General features: G+C 49.8%; 1 long non-coding RNA gene across 1 annotated transcript in view; it reads right to left on the bottom strand.

The window, feature by feature from the left end:
- Window positions 1-217: 217 nt before the first annotated feature.
- LOC130849731 (uncharacterized) overlaps window positions 218-12,528 on the bottom strand; it is a 161,202-nt gene continuing 148,891 nt past the window's right edge. Inside the window, exon 4 of the long non-coding RNA XR_009052789.1 lies at window positions 218-549. This is a non-coding gene — a long non-coding RNA (uncharacterized LOC130849731). The remainder of the gene's footprint in view (window positions 550-12,528) is intronic.

A 12,528-nucleotide genomic window follows, 5' to 3' on the forward strand; every position in this document is an offset into this window, starting at 1 on the left:
GGCTGGAAGGATGCCCTGAAGACCCATTTCAGACAGGACTCTCCCATACTGAGGGCTGCCCTAATGAAGAGGGGTCCCCTCACCTCAATAACAACAGGGACTAAATTTCCAGTCACCTCGGCAAGAATGTGGACTCGGGGTCAGATTTCATTGGATTTTAAGGAAAGAAAATAAATGCAACGTTTCCTGCTCAGTCAAGTTTATGGATTCATAGCCTACAACATTTATTAACAGGACATAATCATAACCCTGAGGGTTTCATCAGGAATTGTCTGGTTGCTGGCAACAGACTTTAACTTGGAAAAGTTCACATCAAAGGGAGCCGATCATAAAGATGTAGAGCAGCCTGACAGACCTGGGCTGTAGGAAATGCGCTGGGCTTCAGGGGAGCCAAAGCCTTCTTTCCACATGTTTCTGTGGCTCCACGCTTGGGGCAGCTTCTCTGACCACGTGCTCCACTCCCCCGGCAGACCCATATTGTCTACAGGTCTTCTCTTCCTGCTTCAAGCTCTGGTCCAGCTCTCCATCATGCCCTGGGGAGACAGGAGCCTGAAATGATAAAGATCCAGGTCACAGGCTATCTGTGGACCTTTGTTACTGCCTCTGCCAATGGGATAACATTACACACAAATAGCAACATAGACAAATTCTACATCCACAACCCTCCATCTCCCCTCCCCACTAAATGTAGCCAGTGTGTCTATATTATTGATAAGAGGCCCATAACGAAGACATAAAATAACAGATAGACCTGATGATATATGATCATATGAGCTCAGCAGAGGTCCTCCGCTGTATACAAAAGCCATGTTACATTCAGTTCTTATACACTTTATCTTTTGTGCCAGTTCCAAGAAAGGCTTTATTTCAGAATAAATATAACTTATTTGGAATTCTTTTACTGGAATTTCAGTATACAATATATTGTATTTACAGGAACAAAATGAAATGGTTTTTTCTACAAATACCTTACGATTATTTTCAATATATGTATGATGAGAAATACATTAATTCTTTTTCCTGGAAAATTAGAATGCATCTAACCAGCTGCATGCCATAACATGACAAGTATGATACCGCACTGGAACTCAGCTTCTCCATCCGTAAAATGGGGATGCTAACAGAGCCTACTTTGCAGGGTGATGTGAGAATGAAATAAAGTGCACAGGGGAACAAGTGTGCAATAAGTATTAGTTAGTCTTCTTCCTAGAATATTGCAAGTGTAGACAAACCCTATCTAATAGATCCAGGACCTGGATATCTTGGTTTAAATTCACCAAAGGAGGGACTTCCCTGGTGGTTCAGGGGTTAAGAATCTGCCTTCCAATGTAGGGGATGTGGGTTTGATCCCTGGTTGGTGAACTAAGATCCCCCATGCCGGACTTCCTAGGCGGTGCAGTGGTTAAGAATCTGCCTGCTGATGCAGGGGACATGGGTTCGAGCCCTGCTCTGGGAAGATTCCACATGCTGTGGAGCAACTAAGCCCGTGCGCCACAACTATTGAGCCTGTGCTCTAGAGCCCATGAGCCACAACTATTGAGCCCATGTGCCGCAACTATTGAAGCCCACGCGCCTAGAGCCCATGCTCCACAACAAGAGAAGCCACTACAATGAGGAGCCCATACACCACAATGAAGAGTAGCCCCCACTCACATCAACTAGAGAAAGCCCATGTGCAGCAACGAAGACCCAACGCAGCCAATAAATTAAATAAATAAATAAATAAATTTATAAAAAAAAAAAAGATCTCCCATGCCTCAGGGCAACTAAGCCTGTACATCACAACTAAGACCTGACACAGCCAAATAAATATTTTAAAAATAAAAAAAATAATAAATTCTTCAAAGGATCAATCTGATTGCTATGGAGTATGTCTCTTTAGGGTCGGGAATCTTTTGGAATCTGCTCCAATTAGCTTGGCTGGGGGGAGGGGTCACGTGGCACAAACAGGACTGACCATGCCAACCACATGGCTGGCTGGTGGGGTGAGTGATTGCCAAGAACCTGGATGGTAGCTTTGCAGTGACACGTGTGTCTGGAATCAACAATCAGAGGATTTAGAGTCCCAGAGCTGGAAAGGCAACTGAGATCATCTAGCCCAGTCATTCCAATTTTATACGTTTAGAAACCGAGGCCCTAAGAAACACAGTGACCTACTTGAGGTCACTCAGTGAACTGGAGGCAGAGGCTCCTCCAAAAATACAGTTTTCTTCCTACCGATCCCTATGTGATGGGGCAGGAGCCCTAAAGGGCATGGAGGGGAGCCACCGCTGACCCTCCCACCAAACCCCCTTCCAGGAGCCTGTGAGTTTGGTGGGGTCACAGCCCCGTCCCGTCAGCAGCCTGGACTCCCAGGCAGCAGGAAGTATGCAGCCTCCTGGCCCTTGGCTGCCCAGCCCTGGCCACCTGTCAAACCAGATTCTACCCGTTCCATCCAGCCGAGCAGGTCAGATTGCCACGGGCGCTCCTTCCTCTGCTCCTCGGCTCAGTGAGCAGTTCCCTTTATCCGGAATGCCCCCTCACCCATGGGAGTTCCACAGACCCAGACCCAGGCCACCGCCTCTGGGAGGTCTTCCCTAAGGTGTGCCCCGGTCACGCCCTCACCTCCCAGTTTCGGTGTCTTTTCCTCTCTCTCAACTCAAAAGACCACTGCCTGCTCCAACCAGGGGCACCTAATTATATATTACTGGCTAGTTTTAATTCTCTTATATGTTCTCCCTTGAGATTAGAAACCTTGTCTTACACATTTTGCATCAGCAGAGCACCCAGTGCTGTGCTGGGTGTTTTGAAGGTACTCAGTAAACACCTGTTTGAGGAATGAGTGAGAGAGTAAGAGAGTGAGTGATTGGGTAAACAAACAAGAGAATGCTTCGAGTGACTGTCAGGTGGCACCCCCTCTCGCCCTCACAATCGTGTGAGCTGGACCAGCAATAGCCTTCTTGGCCCCCGGGTCTCCTGGGCAAGGTGGGGAGGGCCCTGGTGTACCCCAGTGACCGCAGCCCATCGTGGAGGACTCATTGGGGTGGGTCAGCCTGGAAACCTCAGCAACCACGGCCCATTAGGTCTCACCCTGTTATCACTCCCATTTCACCAACGAGGAAACTGAGGTTCAGAGATGGAAGGGACTTCCCGGGAGTCACACGGGCAACCTATACCTGACTGGGGACTCAGACTGGGGGGAAGTTGACCCCACGGCTCTGACCACCTACCTCATGCACAGGCCATATTTGGGCCCCAGGGATGCAAATGGGCAGGATACACCCCTTACCTCCACGAGCTCCTTAGGGGCCTGGTGAGCTGTGGCTGGAGACCAGCCCTGAGGACACCATTGAAACTGGGGTTCCATGTGCCCAACAGGACAGAGGCTAAATAGGGGGTTGTGGGAACATGAAAGGCAAAAGAAAGCCAGAGAAAGCAAGTGACCCCCTTCTCTGCATAGCAAAATCTTACGGTCCCCTAGACCTTCAAACCTTCCCTGTAAGACAGGTGGGATGAGGGTAACGAAGCCTGATTTACAGGACAGCGAACAGAGTCAAAGAGGTACGTGACTAGCCAGAGGGCACACAGAGACCACTCTTTCCCAGCCTCCTCTCCGACTAACCACTTCTCTTTCCGCTGACCTGAAGGGAAATCCCATTCCAGAGGGTCAGCTCTTGGTTTTCAAACACACCCTTCTTTATCTGCCTGCCCATCTTTTGCTCAGGCTGTTCCCCCTGCCTGAATGCCCTTCCCCACTTAAACTGTCCAAGGCCCCAGCTTTGCAGGACCCAGCCCAGATCTCACTTCCTCTCAAAACCTCTCCAGGTCTCCTCCAATCTGAATAAACCCCTCCATCCACCCCAAAGAATCTCTCCATATATCATGCTCTGATTTAATACTTCATAATTTTTTTTTTATTATTTAAAAAAAATTTGTTTATTTATTTATTTATTTTTGGCTGCGTTGAGTCTTTGTTGCTACATGCAGCCTTTCTCTAGTTGCGGTGAGCAGGTTCTAGGTGCGTGGGCTTCAGTAGTTGCAGCATGCGGGCTCAGTAGTTGCGGCTCACAGGCTCTAGAGTGTAGGCTCAGTAGTTGTGGCACACAGGCTTAGTTGCTCCGAGCCACGTGGGATCCTCCCAGACCAGGGATTGAACCTGTGTCCCCTGCCTTGGCAGGCAGATTCCCAACCACTGCACCACCAAGGAAGTCCTAAATTATTTTTTAATTGAAGTACAGTTGATTTCCAATGTGTTCATCACTGCTGTACAGCAAAGTGATTCAGTTATTTATATATATATATATTCTTTTTGTTAAATATTCTTTTCCATTATGGTTTATCATAGGATACTGAACATAGTTCTCTGTGCTCTACAATAGGACCTTGTTGTTTATCCATTCTATATGTAAAAGCTTAACATCTGCTAACCCCAACCTCCCACTCCATCCCTCCCCCAGCCCCCTCCCCCTCAGCAACCACCAGTCTGTTCTCTATGTCCATGATTCTGTCTCTGGTTTCATACATAGGTTAATGAATACTTCTTTGAATAAGAATACGAGTGCAGGATACAATATCTGACACATCTTTCAGGCTCAGACCATGCTCTCTGGACTGAAACAGCCTTCCACAAATTTTGGTGGAATGAAGGCGTGAGTGAATGAATAACACGTGACCCAGCTTTCCCTGCTGTAGAGAGGATTCCTTTCAGTGAGATGGCCTACAAAGTTCCCAGCATGGAGCGCGGCCCTGAGCAGGTGCCTGTAACATGCCCACTGGCCTGAACTGGTTTGAAGCAACGCTGCCTCCTAGGCCACACCCGGCCAGCACAGCTGGACTTCCTGATAGGGGCAAATGCCAGCACAAAGGCCCCTGCAAGCCCGGTGCCAGGGAGCTGCCCACTGATCTCCAGAAAGGAGCAACGTTTGCGACCCTGCCCGCCCACCCTCTGTCCCGCCGGCTCAGCGGCTGTCCATATCTTCCCGGCTTCCTGGGCCCACAGTTTGGGCAAGAAAAAGGAACAAAAATCAGGTTCAACCAGATGGCCAAGCTGTTCTTTTAATCAGCACTTGTGGAGCCCTCAGGCCGGGGTCAGGAGGTGTGGCTACAAAGCTCGTGGCCCTGGGTCTAGGTAAAATACTGGCCTTGTGGGTACCAGCTGCTGTGACCCTGGGCAAGGCCACCTCCCTCTCCGAGGCTCAGATTCCTCACTTAAAAAATGCAAACAATACAACTGCCAAATGTTAACCTGCAGAGAAATACTGACTTGGGACAACTTTTTACCCTTGTACAACATAACGAGAAAAACAATGACAATGGATATAGATACATATATATATGTATATCTCTATATCTACAGATCTCTCTCTATCATGAATATAACTATGTGTCCATATCTATAGATCTATATTATGTAAATAGATACATAGAAACAGATAGTGACGTAATAGTCATCGCCATAAGAGGTTCCAATTGCCCTCCCTTGAGAAGGATTGGTGTTTATTCTGAGATGATATCTTTCCTCTACTTTTATTACTTTTTGGTAGAAAGGGCTAAGGGCCTTTGTTCCTCATTCCCTCTGCCTGGAATCCTTCACCCACCCACCTGTCCACCCACAAGACTCACTCCTTCACCAGCTTCAGAACTTTACTCAAAAGTCTCCTCCTCAAGGACACCTTCCCTGACCCCTATGTAAAACTACAGCCCATCATGGGGCACCCTGTCCACGTCCCTGCCTTATTTTACCTCCATGGTACTTAGCACCATTGGGCCTGTTCATTTATTTCCTGTTTTGGTCCACTGCCTGACTTTCCCCACGAGGACAGAGATTTTTGTCTGTTTCACTTCCCGCTATATCCCTGGACCTGAAATAGTGCCTGACACGTAGTCAGCCCCCAGTAAGTATCTGTCAGATGAGTAAACAATTGGATGGGTATTTGTTTTTTTAATGTGTTTCCTTGGCAGAATTAAAAACAAACAACTCACTCCTTTTTCAGCTCCCAAAGTCAGTCATTGGAAAGGAGAGAATTTTACTGGTCTGTGAAATCCTTAAATCACTGAGCAAACGTATATACAAGTTTTGGTGAAACTCACTAAATGGTAAAAATGATTCCACTCTTCCTCCTGTGCCCCTCCCCCACCCCCTCCCCTCCCTTCCTCCTCCATCCTTATCTGTCCTCACCAGGACCGTCCCCAGCCCTACAGAACTCAGAGGAACCCTCTGGCCTCTCAATTTGCCTAATTCACTTCTTTTATTTAAAAATCCTGATTACAGGCCTGGCTTGGGAGAAGCAACCAGGCTGGCCCGGCTGGCAGACCTGGACACCTTTATTGGCAAGCCTGCGTTTATGTTCCGAGGTCACAGATGAAATAAATGAACGGGTGTTTTAGTTTGTTTGTGTCTCAGTGCTGGGCCTGCTGTTTAGGGAGTCCAGGTGCTCATTTCTGAGGATAACTGTGCCCTCAGAGGTGCTGGCACCAGGCAGGAAGGTCTAGGGAAGCTGCTCAATGACACCCGTTGGCCCAAGGAAGGGCAGGGTCAGCATGAGGCCCCTGGGTCAGAGCCAGAAGGAAGCCCAGAGACTAAATAGATTGACTCTGTCATTGTGCAGCTGGGGAGACTGCAGTCCAGAAAGTTCTGGGACTGACTCAAGATCTCACTTGGAAATAAGAAAACCAAGGACCTAATGTTTTGTTCCCTACTCCCTGTCCAGGACAAGAGGGATTCCAGCCTTGGGCCCTGCAGTTCAGAGGATCCCACTCAGGCCCTCTTCCTTCCCCACGAGTGAGGAGTCTTGGGGAGCAAGGGGATGTGCCCAGTTGGAGCCCATGCACCTCCCCTACAGGTGGGACTCTGGGTTCGTGGGACTCTGGGTTCCCAGGACTCTGGGATTCCTGGCTAAATGTCCCGGCCCACTTCCCAGGCCTCCGCAGGCCTCTTCCCCGTTCTGTGTTCTCTCTAGTGTGCCAGTGGGTGCTGCTTACTGGATGGGGGTAGGGGGGCAAAGTGTGGGCTCCGTGCCCCCTTACAGTGCAAGAAAACACAGAGGACGGGAAGGCAGCTGCCACGTGCTGGTGTAAACCTCGGCGTTAGGCCTAATTCCAGGTTGTTAGGGAGACCCGGTACATTAGGCGATAAAGCATATTTTAGTTAACAGTTTATTCACCTGATTTATGACTTTTGAAATATGCAGACTCTGGTTTATGACCTGATCTGGGGTGAATCCGCTGTCTGGAGTGCACGCTGCTACCCAGTGCCTCCAGCACGGTCTGGTGGAGGAGAGGAGAGGAAAAAAATCAGGTTCTTGGTTTTCTCATTTCCAAGTGAGATCTTGAGTCAGTCCCAGATCTTTCTGGACCACAGTCTCCCCAGCTGCACAATGACAGAGTCAATGGTCTGGTGGGGGAGAGGAGACCCCCCGGGCTTCTCAGAGGAGGGAGTTGGCAGAAGGGAGTTGGGAGAAGGGATGAGCATGGTACCCTTCCCCCTCACACAAGCGCTTTGCATCTAGGGCCCCTTCACATCACCTTTTTAGCTGAGGAAGCTCAGGCTCACAAAGCTTTGGTCAAGGTCACACAGCCAGGAACAGATAGCCAAGGGTCTTTCGCCTTGCCCAAACAAACAGCAAGTTAATTTTGAAATGGTAAAAGGAGGGGACAGAAGGAGATGTGTTTGGCTCTCTTGGAAGGCCCCACTCAGCATGTGCAGGCTTTGCTGGGTGGGCGTCTGCCTGCCAGCTGGGGTGGGCAGGGACCACATGCCTTTCCTCCTGACTACTGCTACAGTCCAATCATCCACCGCGCTGTGACTTCTCAGGAAGGAGCTTGATTTAAGGGGGTGACAATGTAGGAAATAAAAACTGGCACTGGATGTGCCAATGACTATGAGAGGCTGGGGTTTCCTGGGAAGACGGGCTTCCCTGTATCTTTCCCCAGGAGTCCCAAATCTTCACTAAGTCAATTTCCTTTGGAAGGGAGACCTTTATTCTGCCAGAGCTTCTGTTTAATTGTTTCTGATGAAATGACCTGAACCAGAGGTCTCTATCAGACATGACCCTTCCCCCATTCAGAACCTCTAAACACTGGTCCCATCTGTTGCTCCAATTTCCTCTCTTCCCATCTCCTCTCCCTGTGCCCTGGGCTCCACTAACAGCTTCCTAAGCAACTTTTGCTTTTGCACATGCTGCTTGCCCCAGGATGCCCTTTCCCTCCTTTCTCCAACAGGTCAGCATTCTCTCCTTTGGGAGCCAGCTCCATCCCCGTCCCGCTGGCCACCCCCTCCCAGTTGCCCCCCGGGCTGTCTCCTCTATGCCTCCTCTGTATTCTCCAAGCCCCAGTGCTTCCTTCTATCTCTGTACACTGTGGGCTGACTGCTACCTGTCTGTCTCCTAGAGTAACTCACGAGCAACTTGCGGGCAGGGACTGGATTTTACTCTTTTTTTCTGTCCCACTGTGCAACTTGGGTCTGGAATGTAATAGGTGCTCCGGAAAGGTCAGCTGAGGCAGGAGTGCCCTCGCCTCCCCCAAAGGGCGTGCTCTGAGCGTGACCTTATCTGCTATTTACTGACAGAGGACTGATCGGAACAGCTATTATTATCCCCATTTTATCACTCTAGAGGCTGAGAAGTGCTTGATCATGCTGGTCTCTGGGGACTGGGGCATCTGCAAAGCAGTCCTGGTCTCTCCCCTGCTTGGCTGGGGGCAGGGGAGCCACACAGCACTGGCCACGTGCTGCCCAACCAAAGTGCAAGGTGGCCATTGACCGTTTTCTCAACCATCTCCAGACTTTGCCCCAGGGCGAGGAGGAAGAGTGACACGGGAGAGCTGGGGTGAGGAGGCCAGAGACCCTGCCTCTCCCAGGGACTGGCAGAAGCCCAGGCAGGGGGCATTTCTAGGCGGGAGCTGGCTGCAGCCCCAGGGACACACCAACGCAGTGCTGGGGAGGAGGGGAAAGGTCGGTTGCAAAACCCCTTGTGTGGCAGCCTCGCTGCTGAGTCATGTTCCCAAGGCCAGTGGGGGACCAAAGTCGGGGGCCGCAGGCTCAAAACTGCCTGGTTAGCACTGAGCCTGTTGATTCCCTGGCCTTCCATGCCTAATCCTTCCTTGGGCCCTACTAATCCCCTTCTGTAGGGAACAGCTGTTGTTTTGGGGGTTTTTCCACAGCACTTCTCCCTTTCTTTGGGTGACAGCACTCCAGGGTTCTGTGGAGACCCTCTTCCCCACTCTCAGCCTGGATGAACTTGGATTCTTTCCTTCCCCCAGACACTGTCTGGTCACAAGGCCCAGGCGTAGCCAATCAGAACATTCTCTTTCGTCCTTGATTGGCTCCAAGATGGGAACATGGCGGACGCATAACCAATGAGACTCAGTTCCAAGATATCCATCAGAAATGTTGGGAAAGAGACATTCTTTTTTTCTACAGGGATTGCTAGCTGCCTGGAGCAACTAGGGCCTCCATGTGCCTGGTGGTTGCCTGACAATGAGGTCACCCCAGAGACAAGCGGGACCAAGAGAGGGTGCAAGCAGGACACCAGCCTTACAGCCATCTGTGAAACTCAAAATGTGCCTTTCCCTTTTCAGCTACGGGAGCTAATACTTTCCTCTTTGCTTATGCATGTTTTAAAGTTGGGTTTTTGTCATTTGCAAACAAAAGGTTTCTAACACCACCTGGATAGTATTTATTCTATCTCCTCTCTGTTTTCACTCCCTGCGTCTGGGTTGGCTTTGACATCCCCACCCTGGATTATTGTACCAGACCACCAGTTAATAATTACAACAGAATAACAGTAGTAGTTGAATAACTGCTACTACATGCACTTCCTATTTATTCCAGTGACCCTGCAAATTGATATTCTCCTCTTCCTGATGAAGAGACAGAGGGTCAGAGAGGTAAAGGACAGTCAGCAAGCAGCAGCGCTAAGATTCAGACTCAGATGGTCTGACTCCAAAGGGCATGCTCTTTGACCACAGCCTCATCCTGCTTCATTCAACTCTGGATGGACCTTGCTTCTCCCACAACGACAGCAGATTTTTCGGGTAGGAACACTCTGGTCCTTTGGAAGCACAGAGCCATGGGTAGCCAGACTGTCAAATATCCTGGACCTCATGGACACTTTCTAGGGGCACTGACTCTGCTTTCGGTGTATCATTTTTCTGCTGCCCTCATTTCCCTTTCCCCCAGTTTCCATACTTATCTTTAATTTTGCTGCCCTGCTCTGATTGGCCAGGCTCAGGTGGCCTAACCGGCGCCGGGCAATCACTGAGCTCAGCTGAGCTGTCGGACTGGGTTGCCTTGGAGCATATGCTCTGCCCTGAGACTTGATCAGTTCCACCCATACCAGACGGGTGGAGAGAGAGGGGAGATAACTCCCCAGGGACCAATCAAGGTGCTCTTAACAGAAGGGGCAGCCGCTCCTTCTCATCCCCTGCCCAAGACCTCAGCCACCCAAAGCAATAAACACTTACTTGCTTTTGCAGGGTGCCCAGCCCTAGGCTGAGCACTGGAAGGACAAAGAGGGGTTGGGCACAGACTTGTCACTGATCCAGACGGTGAGAAGTTCTCTGTCTGAGAGTAAGTGTACTGTGGACGAACCACCAAAATGTTCTGGGATAAGGTCACAGCCAAGGAAGCACAGAGCACCATGGGAACAATTCATTTTGCTTGGCGATGGGAGAGGGGGCATCGGAGAAGCCATATGGAGGAGGTAACATGTGAGCTGGGCTTCAAAGGCTGTGGTCGCTTTCATCAAGAAGGAGTGGTAGGGGAACAGCATTTCTGGCAGAGGGGAACAGCATGTGCAGAGGTACAGAGGCATGAGAAATCTGGTGTTTTCTGACAATGTCTTGCATTGTCACCCAATATAGTTGGGTGACAATGCAGGACAAGGAGGGGGAGTTGGGGGAGAGGGGCTTAACAAAAGCATACAATTAATCACTATTAGTTAGGGTGACCTTTCTTAGACTTTTACCTAAGCTTTGAGGAAGTTGGTACTTCCCCAATCCACAGCTTCCCTTGGGAGAGGAAGGGTTAATTCAGAACAAGATGAAGAAATGCCTGAGGAGCTGAGTGTGGAAGGGAGAGACCAAGGCAGCATGAAATTTGAGCAAGGGAAAGGGGCTGGGGAGGAGGGGTCAGGCCAAGGAAAGGACAGGTCAGTCACTGAACTCAATAAAAACATCCATGCCGAGCCCTGCACTGGACCTTGGGAATACGGAGATCAGTAAGACTGGGCTCATAGGCTGGCTGGAGAGACACACAAGGAGGCAGCAAAGACAACAGAGTGGGCTGAGTTCTGTGGCTTGGGCTGTCTAGCAAAGGTCTATGGGGGTACCCAAAACACCCACCCCAGGCCAGAGGTGTGGAAAAGGCCTCCTAGAGGAGGTGACATTGGAACTGGGCTTTAAAGGACGAATAGGAGTTTGCTGCCTAGAGACTGAGGAGCTCTCATAATTCCCTTATCCCCCCTCTTATTAAGGCTGACCAGGACTTCCTAGGTGGTGCAGTGGTAAAGAATCTGCCTGCCAATGCAGGAGACATGGGTTCGAGCCCTGCTCTGAGAAGATTCTGCATGCCACGAAGCAACTAAGCCTGTGCGCCACAACTATTGAGCCTGTGCTCCAGAGCCCGTGAACCACAACTATTGAGCCCATGTGCCACAAATATTGAAGCCCACATGCCTAGGGCCCGTGCTCCACAACAAGAGAAGCCACTACAAGGAGGAGCCTGCGCACCACAATGAAGAGTAGCCCCCGCTCACAGCAACTAGAGAAAGCCCGTGTGCAGCAACGAGGACCCAACGCAGCCAATAAATAAATAAAATAAATAAATAATTTAAAAAAAAAAAGACTGACCACACTGCAGCTACTAGGCCAATGTCTGTCCTTTCTGCTGGACTCCACAGGGGCAGAGACTATTGGTCTGGTTCACTGAGTTCTCTCCTAGACCTAAAAGAGTGCCTGGCATAGAGTAGGTGCTCAATAATGTGTGTGTGCACAGGAGTGAGAAACCTGTGCAAAAGCTCAGTGGAGGGTGAAGACAGAGGCAGCAGCAAAAAGCGTGGTTTGGGACCATGTAGGCAGGGCAGGCAGAGTCCAGGACAGAACTGGCCTTGATTGCCCATCTGAGCTGCTTGGATTTTATGCTCTAAATGGGAACATGATCAAATGTGTATTCACCCATTTATCTGACAAAGACATATGGAGCAAGTCTTAAGTACATGCCAAGTATTGGGATAGACCCTAGGGATATCACGGCAACAAGACCAACTCCTTCCTCATGGGAGCCAACATTCTCATGGGAAAACAGCAAACTTGTAAACCATTAAGAAATAGTGTATCTCCAGCTGGTGATGAAATGCTAGGTAGAAAAATAAATGTGGGTAAGAGGCTAGAAATTGATGAGAAGGGGCAGGCTCAGTGCCAGATGAGGAATGCGTCAGATACGAGTGTGCTCACTGCAAGGGCGAAAGACGTGGCTTGCAGTAGCCTAGTGTGTAGGAGTTTGTATGTCACAACTGGAAGTCCAAGAGGTAAGCAGTCCAGGGCTGGATGGGG

This window comes from Hippopotamus amphibius, chromosome 1, assembly GCF_030028045.1.
Source record: "Hippopotamus amphibius kiboko isolate mHipAmp2 chromosome 1, mHipAmp2.hap2, whole genome shotgun sequence".
Classification (NCBI taxonomy): domain Eukaryota; kingdom Metazoa; phylum Chordata; class Mammalia; order Artiodactyla; family Hippopotamidae; genus Hippopotamus; species Hippopotamus amphibius.